Below are 13,403 nucleotides of genomic sequence, written 5' to 3' on the forward strand. Positions count from 1 at the left end.
TAACTTTGAAAAAAAATATCAAGTTCTTATTAGGCATGTTTTCCATCCCTTGTTGCTAAATGGAAAACTTCTCAAGTGGACTTTCAGATTTGTGACTGTTAGACAGACAGAAAGTAAGATTGCTTTTATCTGCTGTACCTCCAGTGAAAGGGGATCCAGTCTGCTTTTGTTGTCGTTGAGTCCATGATTATTATGACAAAGCTTTTCAAGTTTTCCAAGTCATCAAGTAGTGCTATGAAAATTTCCTGTTGTTGCAGTAGTTAAATCACCTGATGTGTCAGCGAGACAAACTCCTTTTCTGCTCTGACATCTGCCTTTCGTGGGGGGAAACAGCGGCGTTTTCCCCAAAAGACAAATAACCAAAGTGCAGGTTCCGTGAAGGTGCTAACGAGTTGGTAGCTGTCTAACCATGTCTGTTAGCCACACCTAGCAACAAAAACAGCTTGGATGTAAACGTTAGCTTCGCGGCAAAACTTGCAATTGGTCTGGTTGTCAGTCTGGCGAGCAGTCAATACAACGGCGCTGCCCGATGACGTCACTCATAGGCGACACACAGTAAGTGAACTACAATTCCCAAATGACTGTTCAACCTTCCTTCCGTATCCGTTCTGTAGGTATTTTTTATTCATTTTTAATGAAAATAAAATTAATTGACAAAGACAAAAACGAAGGACATTTTCGCTGTAATTATAGCTAGATTTAGTTAGTTTTACAAACGTAAAATGTCGTTTTTTTTTTTAAAACATGGTTTTTATTTTATTTTGTTGATGAAAAGTTTTTTTTTTAATTTTAGTTTGTTATTTCGCTCGTTTTCCTTTACGATAATAACCTTGGTCCACGCATTCGTGAGATCCAGACATTTTTCTGCATTCGAATTTCTCGAGCTTATGTACGTCACTCGCAAAGATCTCCGCCTACCTCTCCGCTCCCGAGCCAGCGCTGTCAACGTAACAAACACGTCTGCTGTCATAAGAGGGTCTTCCACACAGAGGCAACCAATCAGACGGAAGGGGGCGGTCTTACAATTTCAATTCATTTTTTTCTGTCAATGTGGAGTGCTGTGTGTACATTAATGAGGAAATAATTAACTTAAATGATTTTAGCAAATGGCTGCAATATAACAAAGAGTGAAAAATTTAAAGGGGTCTGAAAACTTTCCGTACCCACTGTAAATATGCTGTCATTGTGCTAACAAGAGAAGCTAAGAGGAAGAGCTGCACCAAGCAAATGGTTTGTGACATCTCAATCATATCATAGTGAGAATGTAAATTCTCACTATGATACCACCACCAAATCATACAAGATAGTGTTTTTTTTAATGTTCGTGGATTTTTCATGTAATATTTGTATCAATTATTTTTCTATAATGTTTTGTAGTTCTCATTGTTTTTTTTATACTTGTGTATTTTTAATGTATTTCTTTCTAATATTTGTGTCTTATGTATTTTGTATATTTTTTGTATATTTTATATTATAATTAATTCATTTTCCATACAGCTTGTCCTCACTCGGGTTGCGGAGGTGCTGGAGCATATCCCAGCTATCTTTGGGTGAGAGGCGGGGTACATCCTGAACTGGTCGCCAGCCAATTGGAGGGCGCATATAAAGAAAAACAACCATCGCACTCACGTTCACACCGACGAGCAATTTTAAGTCTTTCATTAACCTACCATGCATGTTTTTGGGATGTCGGAGGAAACTGAAGTACCCGGAAAAAACCCACGCAGGCACGGGGAGAACATGCAAAATCCACACAGGCGAGGCCGGATTTGATGTGCTAACCAGTCGTCCACCGTGCCGCTTCTAATATTATTATTTGTTATTCATTTTCATCTAATATCTTTTGATATTTTCAAATATTTTTCAAATATTTTTATTTGAATTTGTGTTTAATTTTTCACCTAATATTTTTGTCTCATATTTTTGTCCGAATATTTTCATGTTTTTACATTTTTTTCCTGTTCTTGAATTTATTCTGATATTATTTTAAGAGGGAGTAATAAACAGAACAAATATTTTGAGTGATCTTGAGTTGCAGCAAGACATACTAAAAGAGGTTGTGTGCCGAGTTTCCAGCTGTGAGTCATCTTAATGCAGCGCTGGATTGCTTCATTCAGTGAGATTATCCTCCCTCTGCTTCTTTTCACAACGCCTTACGTCCTCATTTTCACAACCTTTAACACTTTCGCTTCTTCTTTTGGTCTGTTAATCTGAGAGCAAGATGCTCATTGTTTGCACAAAATACCAATCGTGTACAATTGTTGATTATTGGGGGCAAAATGGAATGCACATTTTTTTTATACAGTGACTCAGACAGGGATGAAGACAGATTTGTTACGTGTGTGGTCAGACAGCCCTGATGATTTTTTTCATTGTATTTTCATCCAAGAATTTATTTATTTTATTTTCCTTAATTTTCTTTTTTTTTTCCTCAAACATTTTAGAGGGTTTTTTTCAGAATATTTCTTGTAATATTTTCATATATTTTCTCTGATTGTTATCTTTCAAATAATACTTTAGTTTTTGTGTGTATTGTTTGTCAAAACAGTTCAGTAATTTGTTAAAATATTTTTGTAGTTTGTCCAATATGTTTCTTTTTTATATTAGTTTATTTATTACTATATATACACTGCACAATAGTTTCATATAGTTGTCATTAGTTTATTCATCACTATATGTACTGCACAATACTTTTATACATCTGCCTAATACCTTTGAATTTATCATTGTATGTTTCGAATGTGTGCATCTTTCACCTATTTTTCCATTTGCTTCTTATATTTGTTTTTTGGTCCAAAACTTTATTCATTCCCTAAATTGTTTTAATACTCTGGTAATTTGTGTCCAATCATTTTTATTTTTGTCAAATACCTTTTTGTATTATTTTCGATTTTTGTCCATTTTATGTCACTTCATTAGCCTCGTAATAGCATAATTTATAGTATGTCTTTGTAGATTCTCAGTCATTCAGGTTATGGCAATCAAAAGTTGTTCAAAAAGGACTAATGATACATTGCTACAGTAATATTTGTGTATTCATTGTCTGATACTTTTTACTTTTAGATATATGTACACACACAAACACACACACACACACACACACAGAGCGGCTGAAATACTAAGTATTTAACATTTTTCTCACTAAATATATTTGCAAAGGTGCTATTGGCGTGAAGATTTCACCAAATGTTGGGAACAACCCAAGTAATCCATACATACAAAGAAAGTAGAATAAGCTCAGAATTAAGTTATGTGTAATAATGTGAAATGACACAGGGAAAATGTATTGAACACGCCAACTGGTATTTATTTAATATTTTGTACAAAAGCCTTTGTTTGCAATGACAGGTTCAAAGACGCCTCCTGTATGGAGAAACCAGTCGCATGCATTGCTCTGGTGTGATTTTGGCCCATTCCTCCACACAAGCAGTCTTCAAATCTTGAAGGCTCCGTGGGCTTCTTTTATGGACGTTGCGTTTCAGTTCTTTCCATAGATCAGGTGATTGGCTGGGCCATTCCAGCAGCTTTATTTTTTTTCTTTGAAACCAATTGAGAGTTTCCTTGGCAGTATGTTTCGGATCATTATCCTGATGAAATGTCCACCCTCGTTTCATTTTCATCCTCCTCGTAGATGGCAGCAGATTTTTGTCAAGAATGTCTCTGTAGATTTCCCCATTCATCCTTCCTTCAATAATGTGAAGTTTACCAGTACCATTTTCTGTAGAGCAGCCCCACACCATCGTGTTCCCACCTCCGAACTTCACTGTTGGTATGGTGTTTTTAGGGGGATGTGCAGTGCCATTTTTCCTCCAAACGTGGTGTGCATTATGGCATGCAAAGAGTTAAATTTTGCTCTCATCAGACCAGACTATATTCTCCCAGTATATAACTGGCTTGTCCAACTGTTGTTCAGTAAACTTTAAAGAAACTTTGACATGCTTTTTTTTCCCAGCAATGGGGTCTTGTGTGGTGACCGTGCATACAAGCAATAGCAGCGGAGTGCATTATTCACTGTTTTCCTTGTGAAAACAGTACCTGCTAATTCCAGGTCTTTTTGAAGCTCTTCACAGGTGGTCCTTGGCTCTTGGACAACTGTTCTGATTGTGTGTGTGTGTGTGTGTGTGTGTGTGTGTGTGTGTGTGTGTGTGTGTGTGTGTGTGTGTGTATATATATATATATATATATATATATATATATATATATACACACACACACACACACACACACACACACACGTATATATATTAGTGGTGTAATGATTCATTCATTATATTGATGGATTGATTTCTGTTCCTACAAGTGGATTAATCTGTGCTTTGCAAATTCGCCTTCCCCACGTGCAATTTAAATTGTTTTAAAAGATAATGAATCGATTGTCTCGACAATGGGAAATAAAGCACTGGATTTCAGCACGGCAGGCTTCATTGGAGGTGTGTATGTGTAATATTTCCAAGAAAAACGCTTGGAATTTCTTTTACTTCGCTTGATTTTTCCAGTTAGCACACGGCAGTTAGCGGTGTCAAGGCTACTTTCGTCTTTGTCTCTTTTCTTATTCATTTCCTTTTCTACGCCCCAAATCAGGTCACTCCTTTCCATACTGCCCCTAGTGGTTGGACGAGACACCACAGTTGCGTGTGTGTTGTTTTTCTGTCTGGTGGATGGTAGATGAGGAGGAGAGGAGGCCAGTGAAAATGTTTCAGGCTCACGTTTGTGCTACAAAGACCAGGTTTCTTCATTTATTTAGCTTTCTATTATTAACACTATTCCTAAAAGATTTTCTTCATGAAAACCTCACAGTGCTTCTTTTTAGCCATTCGTATTTAACTGTTTAAAACAGGGATTCTCAAACTGGGTCAGGCTAGGGACGCCTTACAGTGGAGACATTTTTCCAAGGACCCCTCCTCCTAATAATAACACCAATTAAACATCTCTTTCCGAGGAAAAAAAAAAAGGCCCAACAAGTAAAATTATAGCTGAAGTAATATAAATGACATAAGTTGCTGTTTTCTCCTTTGTTTTATTGCAAATCAATACAATCAATCAACTTGTATTAAGCAGACTCAAAGTCTATTAGAGAAAACAGAGTAAAAGGAAAGTAGATCAGGAAAATATTTATATTTAATGACCATAATGAGTTTTTACCCGATTCCCTGACAAGAAAACAACAAACATCCAAGAAATATCACCTGCAATGTCCACTATGCAGGTATTTATTTAACAGTCACACCGGATGAATTTTTGGCTAAAAAGTTACTTAATCAATTTCCAGCTACTGAATCGTTTCAGATCGTATGGTTCTAAATTAATCAATATCGTCCTTGAATTGAATTTGCAACCATGAATCGTGATACGAATCGAATCATTGCTAAAACGAATTGTTACACCCCTAATACATTTATTTTGTCTAATAGTTTTAGTAATATTTTCAGAATTATTGCTTTGGCTCTTGTTAAGACGACTGTTAGCACTCCTCTTTGTAAAAAAAAAAAAAAAAAAAAAGTTCTAAGACGATCAGGTGTGCCTAATGGAGTGTCTCAGGGGTGGTGGTGTTTTTCACAGTATCACATCAAACACACCCACACATAAATTGGTGCAGTGTGTGCATGCTAACCACACAGCTAACTCACGCGCTCATAAGTCTCTCTATAAGGCACACTCTCACAAACGCACACACAATGAGCGGAGTGTATTCCGCCCCGTGTTGGTAAAAGTAAACGACAGAGCGGTATTTGACATCAGAGAGACACAGTGCCAATGAAAAGGCACGCAAACACTGAACGCTGTGTTTACATCCACGCTAATGCAGCCATTTAGCTGCTCTTAAAAATATTCAACAAGCTGGTACGGCTAATTTGGAGGGCAACAAAATAATGTGAGCTGTATTCTTCTGCATTCTAACTATGGCTACGAAGTAAATAGTAGCGAGAATAAGCAATACCCAATCAAAAACACACACAAAAAAAAACAATCAAACTGTATGAAGCCACAGGATTTGGTCTATATACATGTTTGAGTGGTTAGGGTATCCCCCAGCGTTATGTCCTCGGACCCTTCCTGTTTTTATTTCATGCTTCTTCCAACTAACTTTTTCCCAAGCTTTTTGTAAGAGATGTCCAATCGCTTTACATACACAGATAAAAAATTACGCATGCGATAGTGGAACTCGGTAAACTAAGGTCTCGTGATTCTTTGACATCTTGTGTTGCGTCATACTTGACAGTAGAGATGAATTGTGTGAACATTTTGTAAAACTCCAAACGATGACAGTTATTAGTGTTATCACACTGCTGTTTAAAAAAAAAAAACACATCAGGGATTTACACATCTAAATGTAACTGACTTTGCCAGTCTAAGACCTTACACCTTTTCTCCTGAGGAAGTTCTTTGTTGTGTTGGCAGTGTGTATTGGGTAATTGTCTTGTTGCATGATGAAGCTTCTCCCAATTAGTTTGAATGCATGTATATAATGCGCACTATTGACTTTTGAAGATTTTTTGGGGAAATAATGCACATTCTACATGAGACATTACGGTAATTAGAAAAAAAAATGCTAAAATATTCTTCCACAATTTAAAACAGGGCGGCACGGTGGTCGACTGGTTAGCACATTTGCCTCACAGTTGAGGACCGGGGTTCAAATCCCTGCCCCGCCTGTGTGGAGTTTGCATGCAGGGTAGGTTAATCGAAGACTCAAAATTTCCCGTAGGTATGAATGTGAGTGTGAATGCTTGATTGATTTGTATATGCCCTGCGATTGGCTGGCGACCAGTTCAGGGTGTACCCCGCCTCTCGCCCGAGGATAGCTGGGATTGGCTCCAGCACTCCCGCGACCCTTGTGAGGATAAGCAGAACGCAAGATGAATGAATGAATTTAAAACAGCTCACGTGTCCTAACATGTCTGTGACATGCTTCCGTCAAAATACTCCAAGGATCAAGTATTGAACACGTCACACACCCCGTTTCTCGGCTTTCTGAAATCAGCCCATTTTGAGAGGTGTGCTGTTTCCTGCAAGTAAGCCAGCCCTCATCCCGCCGCATATACTGCTGGGCCAATGGCCAAAAGGGTCTTCCACAACGAAACATGACGACAGCTGTCAAAGCTGGGGGATGGATGACTCAGCCAGTCAGCCATGCACACATAGATACACACATACACATGCACACACGCTTGTCACCTTGCATTGCTTGACTTTAATATGCCGACTCCATAAGGCTTTAAGACCTCTCTCCCTAGCCAATGCCAATAACAAGCAGCAGCAAGGGTGCTAACACAACAAGGATGCCCGAGTGTCGGGATGTGGAGCTTTATCGCTCATCTCGCCGGTACCGAAACTGATGCGCACGCACACACTGCTGACAAAACCTCATCATTCGCCCTTAATATGAGATCATTTAAACGAGGCTTTACACAATCAGGATTTTGGGGGCTGAGCAGCGAGTTTTAAAAATAACGATAACCGATCACAAGATGGAACAATGTGTCTATTTAAATGACTTGTTCATTTACTGTATATACTTGTGTACTGTATACTGACTATGTTCAAAAACATTCTTGTCAGGTCATGTATTCTAATCAATCAGGTCAAACCAACATTACAACATGACAGAAATAATCGGTGCTAACTTACTGTAATTAAATTACTTTATTGTAATTAAATAACTTCACACACACCGAAATTTTAGCGCATGATTCGACAGAACGTTAATCAATAAAAACACCTTTAAAAAAACTGCATTTTACATTTACTTGGGTTGTCTTTTGTCTGATATTTACATTTGTTTGCCGATCTTAAACAAAGTAGGGAAACTATGCCAAAAAATAAAAATTTGAGAAGGGGGCCTATACTTTTTCATGGAACTGTGTATACACATATATATTGTATATCTTCCTACCCTGCAGCAATGAGTCCCTGCAACTTATCACGGAATACAGATACAGTTATCCTCCGCTACATCGCAGTTCTTGCTTCACAGTTATGCTATATTGCAGATTTTTATTACAGTTGTTAGTCTTTAATGTTTTATAAGCTTTGTACAATATTTTTGTGTTATCCATTGCGCTTGCTCTCTTAATATATTATGGGTTTAGGCCTGCCACGATAGCAGATTTTTCTTTTAACAATATATTTTCACAAAAACTTTCAAGATAAACGATAGTATCGTTCATGATTTTTTTTTATGCCACTTCATGGCTGTGCATTCCTGATCTTAGACTAGCTGACTAGGAATAAGACAACAAGTTTTGGAAGTGTTCAATTGGTTCAAACTAAGAAAAAAATTCCTTCATCTCCCTTCACCTGAATTTTAACTCTGTTTGGGTACATGATGATGATCCATTATACTCTTATTCCTCTCTGGCCACATTTGCCATGTTTTTGACCTACTTGACTCAAAAGTTTTGCCACTTACCGATCATCAGATTGGCCTTATGTCACTCAGTGACTACTGAGGAAAATATACACTGTATGTACTGTAGGGTTGCGTTATACTTTCCTTGTCACGGTTAAAAATAAATAAATAAATAAAATAAAAAACACAATCGATGGGACTCATTAAAAAGACACACTCCATAGCACCAACGTTATGTTAGTAAAGTAGACACGGTAAAGCTCACCAATTTGCGCTTCACCTTTGTCTCTCAGGTGCCGTGACGCGGCGTCATACTCGGTGGAGAGAAAGGTTCGTGTTTCAACGAACGGGTGCTCGCCTTGCAGTTAACTAATAAATGGGACCACACTTTTGCCATTTGTGTTTTTTCTCTCTCTTCTCAGTTTGCATTTTGCAACCGCTGTCTTGGCGCTTCTGAGTCAAACGCTCCACTTCCGCGTCCACACATCAGGGACGTAAGCGCATTGTGTCATATACGCCACTGCCGTGCTCCGTCTTCGCGGTAAACCTGATTTGAAGTTTTCCTTTTCAATGTGTGTGTGTGTGTGTGTGTGTGTGTGTGTGTGTGTGTGTGTGTGTGTGTGTATATATATATATATATATATATATATATACACACACACACACACACATATATATATATATATATACATATATATATATAAACACACATATATATATATACACACACATATATACATATATATATTAAGCTTTACACGATCAGGATTTTTGGGGCCGATCACAGAGTTTAAAAAAAACAATAACCGATCACTGATCCGATCACAAGATGAAGGAATGTGTATTTAAATGACCTGTTCATTTACTGTACATAGTTGTGTACTTAATTGCTCAAAAAAATCTATATACAATAAATAATGTATCTTTTTTCCTCTATTAATGCCAGTGACGCATAGTGGCAGACAGAACAAATTCATGGAATTCTATTAGATGGCAGGAAGTACATACAGTTATTAATGTATCCACTTTTTGTGACCTTTTTGTTTGTTGTTGTTCCGTGAGATTTTTCAATTGTAAAATATGTTCCTTGGCTCCATAAAGGTTGTAAATCACTGCTCTAGTCAGATCGTGTATTCCAATCAGTCAGGTCAAACATGACAGAAATAATGGGTGCTAACTTATTGTAATAAAATTACTTTAATTTTAATTAAATGACTTCACCCACACCGAAACTTTAGAGCATGATTCGACAGAACGGTGACATGTTTACGTCCAACTGTTCGTGCTACCACTTGCTTGCTAGGCTACATAACGTTTCTGTTGCCTGCTTGCGAGCCGTATCGTATTAAAAGTAGGTGAGCATACCTCAAACAAGTCTTAACAGAACGAATGTCCTCTAATGTCCTGAGCACCGGTGACCACCAACACACGTTTTTTCCCCATTTTGTCCTCATAATATAGTCGGCGCGATCCACTCTTGTTGTCGTCGCCACGTTAACGAGTGTATCTGGTCGCATTTGAGTTGACAAGATACAGCCCAATGATAAAAAACGGGATGCGGTGATATCGGAATACAAGCTTTTAAGTGCAATCTTCAAAGAGCAAATTTGTCTTGTCGTCTGATCTGGCATTACGTGTTGTCTGTGTCAGACATGTTGTCTGTTCTACACCGCCGACATGTTTTCTGTTTTTGTTTTTTTATAAAAACTTTATTGGTTGTCAGATATTTACAGGACTACGACAAAAGACACGCGACAAGGCATAAAATAAACTACCTTTTGGATTCAAATATACTGTGCACGATGGCGACGTGGAGTAAATGTCTTTTGCGGAGCCGATCAAGGATCGGTGAATTATGACATTAAAGCCGATCAGCATAAAATGGTAATTATCGGTCGATACCGATAAGGCCGATAAAATCGGTGTCAAATCTAATATATATACACTACAGAAAATCTGTCAAAAAGTCAAAAATACAGAAAATATAAAAAGATTTGACAAAAATAGAAAAATTGTCAAAAGGTGCATGTTTGCTGGATGGAGTTGGCGGAAAAAGTTCGAGGACCCAAGCAGAGGGAAGCAGGGAAGCAATGCAGGAGTAAAAGATGTACTCTCCAAAAAGTCTAACAAAAAAGGAGAGCCAAGGTTCATTGATAAATCTCAATGCTAAATTCACAAAGTCCCACCCCCCCCCCAAAAAAATAAATAAGTAAATAAATAATAAATACATCAAAAAATAAAAATTCCAAGTAACACAGAAACACAAGGAAAAAAAACACTCACCACTGCAGGAAACAAGAGCTATGACATATGACAATAACAACAATGAAACAACCCGACGCAGATAGAAAGAAAGCGGAGGGATATTCCAGCAAGCAGGTTATGTGAAAACTCAGAGGAAGTGGACCCTTAGATGAGGGAAAGCCTGATCAATGCCTTTCAAAGAGCAAGAGGAAGAGAAAATCCGACTCAGTCACTGTGGTAACAGACTGTGTGAAGCTAAGCTTCTTGCTAGCAGGCTTTGTATGCTAAATCCTGACTTTCGACCAGTCTCCTCCCACCTGAAGCAAACATGACTTGTCTGTTTCTCCGTGATGCCCTCGATATTGAGGCACAATTAAATCTAAAATGATATGATGGCATTCCCAGATTAATTGCTGATCGAACATTATTGCTTTTCATCAAACTGAGCCATGTATCTTCATAACATAACCGGCCATATATCTCTAATCTCACTTACCCGCTGACTTGTGTTGACATCAGGGCAAATTTTGTGTAAAAGATGTATTTATTTATTTATTTAGCTAATGGGACTTTTGTGTTGATGTAGAGCTTATTGCATAAAAGCAAGTGTGTGTTGGCCAGTAGGAAAAGTCACTATCGCAGTTATGTCTGTTATCTGTACAATAATAGTGTAAGAAAAATGATTCCAAAGGGTTGAATTGCAACTGACTTGATGTAGAAATCATTAATTTAAACTCATATTTTGAGGTGGACGAGAGGGTAGCCTCCCTCCGCCTTCGGGTGGGGGGACGGGTCCTGGCTGTTGTTTGTGCCTATGCACCAAACAGCAGTTCAGAGTACCCACCCTTTTTGGAGTCCTTGGAGGGGGTGCTGGAGAGCGCTCCCGCTGGGGACTCCATCGTTCTGCTGGGGGACTTCAATGCTCACGTGGGCAATGACAGTGAGACCTCAAAGGGCATGATTGGGAGGAACGGCTCCCCGATCAGAACCCGAGCAGTGTTCTGTTATTGGACTTCTATGCTCATAACACGGATTGTCCATTACTCATGTTCAATCATAAGGGTGTCCACACGTGCACTTGGCACCAGGACACCCTAGGTTGCAGTTCGATGATGAACTTTGTGGTCATGTCATCGGACTTGCGGTCGCATGTCTTGGGCACTCGGGTGAAGAGAGGGGCGGAGCTGTCAACTGATCACCACCTGGTGGTGAGTTGGCTCCGATGGTGGGGGAAGATGCCGGTCCAACGTGGCAGGCCCATACGTAATTGTGAGGGTCTGCTGGGAACCTCTGGCAGAATCCCCTGTCAGAAGGAGTTTCAACTCCCACCTCCGACAGAACTTTGCTTATGTTCCGGGGGAGGCGGGGGACATCGGCTGACCGGAGCTGTTGCCGTAAGGTGGTTGGTGCCTGTCGTGGCGGCAATCCCCGAATCCGTTGGTGGACACCAACGGTGAGGGATGCCGTCAAGCTGAAGAAGGAGTCCTATCAGGCCTTTTGGCCTGTGGGACTCCTGAGGCAGCTGATGGGTACCGGCTGGCCAAGCGGAATGCAGCTTTGGTGGTCGCTGAAGCAAAAACTCGGGCACGGGAGGAGTTCAGTGAGGCCATGGAGAAAGACTTCCGGACGGCTTCGAGGAAATTCTGGTCCACCATCCGGCGTCTCAGGAGGGGGAAGTAGTGCAGTAGTCCTTGACTTGGGACGTTGTGAGCCTGTAGGGAGAATACTTCGAAGACCTCCCCAATTCGACCGACACGCTTTCCCATGAGGGAGCAGAGTCTGGGTTCTCTGAGGCGGGCTCTCCTATCTCTGTGGTTGAGGTCACCGAGGTGGTTAAAAAGCTCCTCGGTGGCAAGGCCCCGGGGTTGGATGAGATTCGCCCGGAGTTCCTCAAGGCTCTGGATGTTGTAGGGCTGTCCTGGTTGACACGCCTCTTGCAACATCGCGTGGACATCGGGGACAGTGCCTCTGGATTGGCAGACTGGGGTGGTGGTCCCCCTTTTTAAGAAAGGGGACCGGAGGGTGTGTTCCTACTACAGGGGGATCACACTCCTCAGCCTCCCTGGTAAGGTCTATTCAGGGGTGCTGGAGAGGAGGGTCCGTCGGGAAGTTGAATCTCAGATTCAGGAGGAGCAGTGTGGTTTTGGCCCTGGTCGTGGAACAGAGGAGCAGCTGTACACCCTTGGCAGGGTCCGCGGGTGCATGGGAGTTCGCCCACCCAGTCTACATGTGTTTTGTGGACTTGGAGAAGGCGGTCGACCGTCTCCCTCGGGGGGTGCTTCGGGAGTATGGTGTACCAAACCCCCTGATACGGGCTGTTCGGTCCCTGTATGAGTCAGAGTTTGGTCCGCATATCTGGCAGTAAGTCAGACTCGTTTCCGGTGAGGGTTGGACTTCGCCAAGGCTGCCCTTTGTCACCGATTCTGTTCATAACTTTTATGGACAGAATTTCTAGGCGCAGCCGAGGCATAGATCGGGTCCAGTTTGGTGGCCTCAGTATTGCATCTCTGCTTTTTGTAGATGATGTGGTTCTGTTGGCTTCATCAAGCCGTGACCTCCAACTCTCACTGCAGCAGTTCGCAGCTGAGTATGAAGTGGCTGGGATGAGAATCAGCATCTCCAAATCAGAGACCATGGTCCTCAGTCGGAAAAAGGTGGTGTGCCCTCTCCAGGTCGGGGATGAGACCTGCCCCCGACCTGAGGAGGAGTTCATGTATCTTGGGGTCTTGTTCGCGAGTGAGGGAAGAATGGAACGGGAGATCGACAGGCGGATCGGTGCAGCGTCTGCAGTGATGCGGACTTTGTATCG

This window comes from Phycodurus eques, chromosome 2 (genome assembly GCF_024500275.1).
Source record: "Phycodurus eques isolate BA_2022a chromosome 2, UOR_Pequ_1.1, whole genome shotgun sequence".
In the NCBI taxonomy this organism is placed as follows: domain Eukaryota; kingdom Metazoa; phylum Chordata; class Actinopteri; order Syngnathiformes; family Syngnathidae; genus Phycodurus; species Phycodurus eques.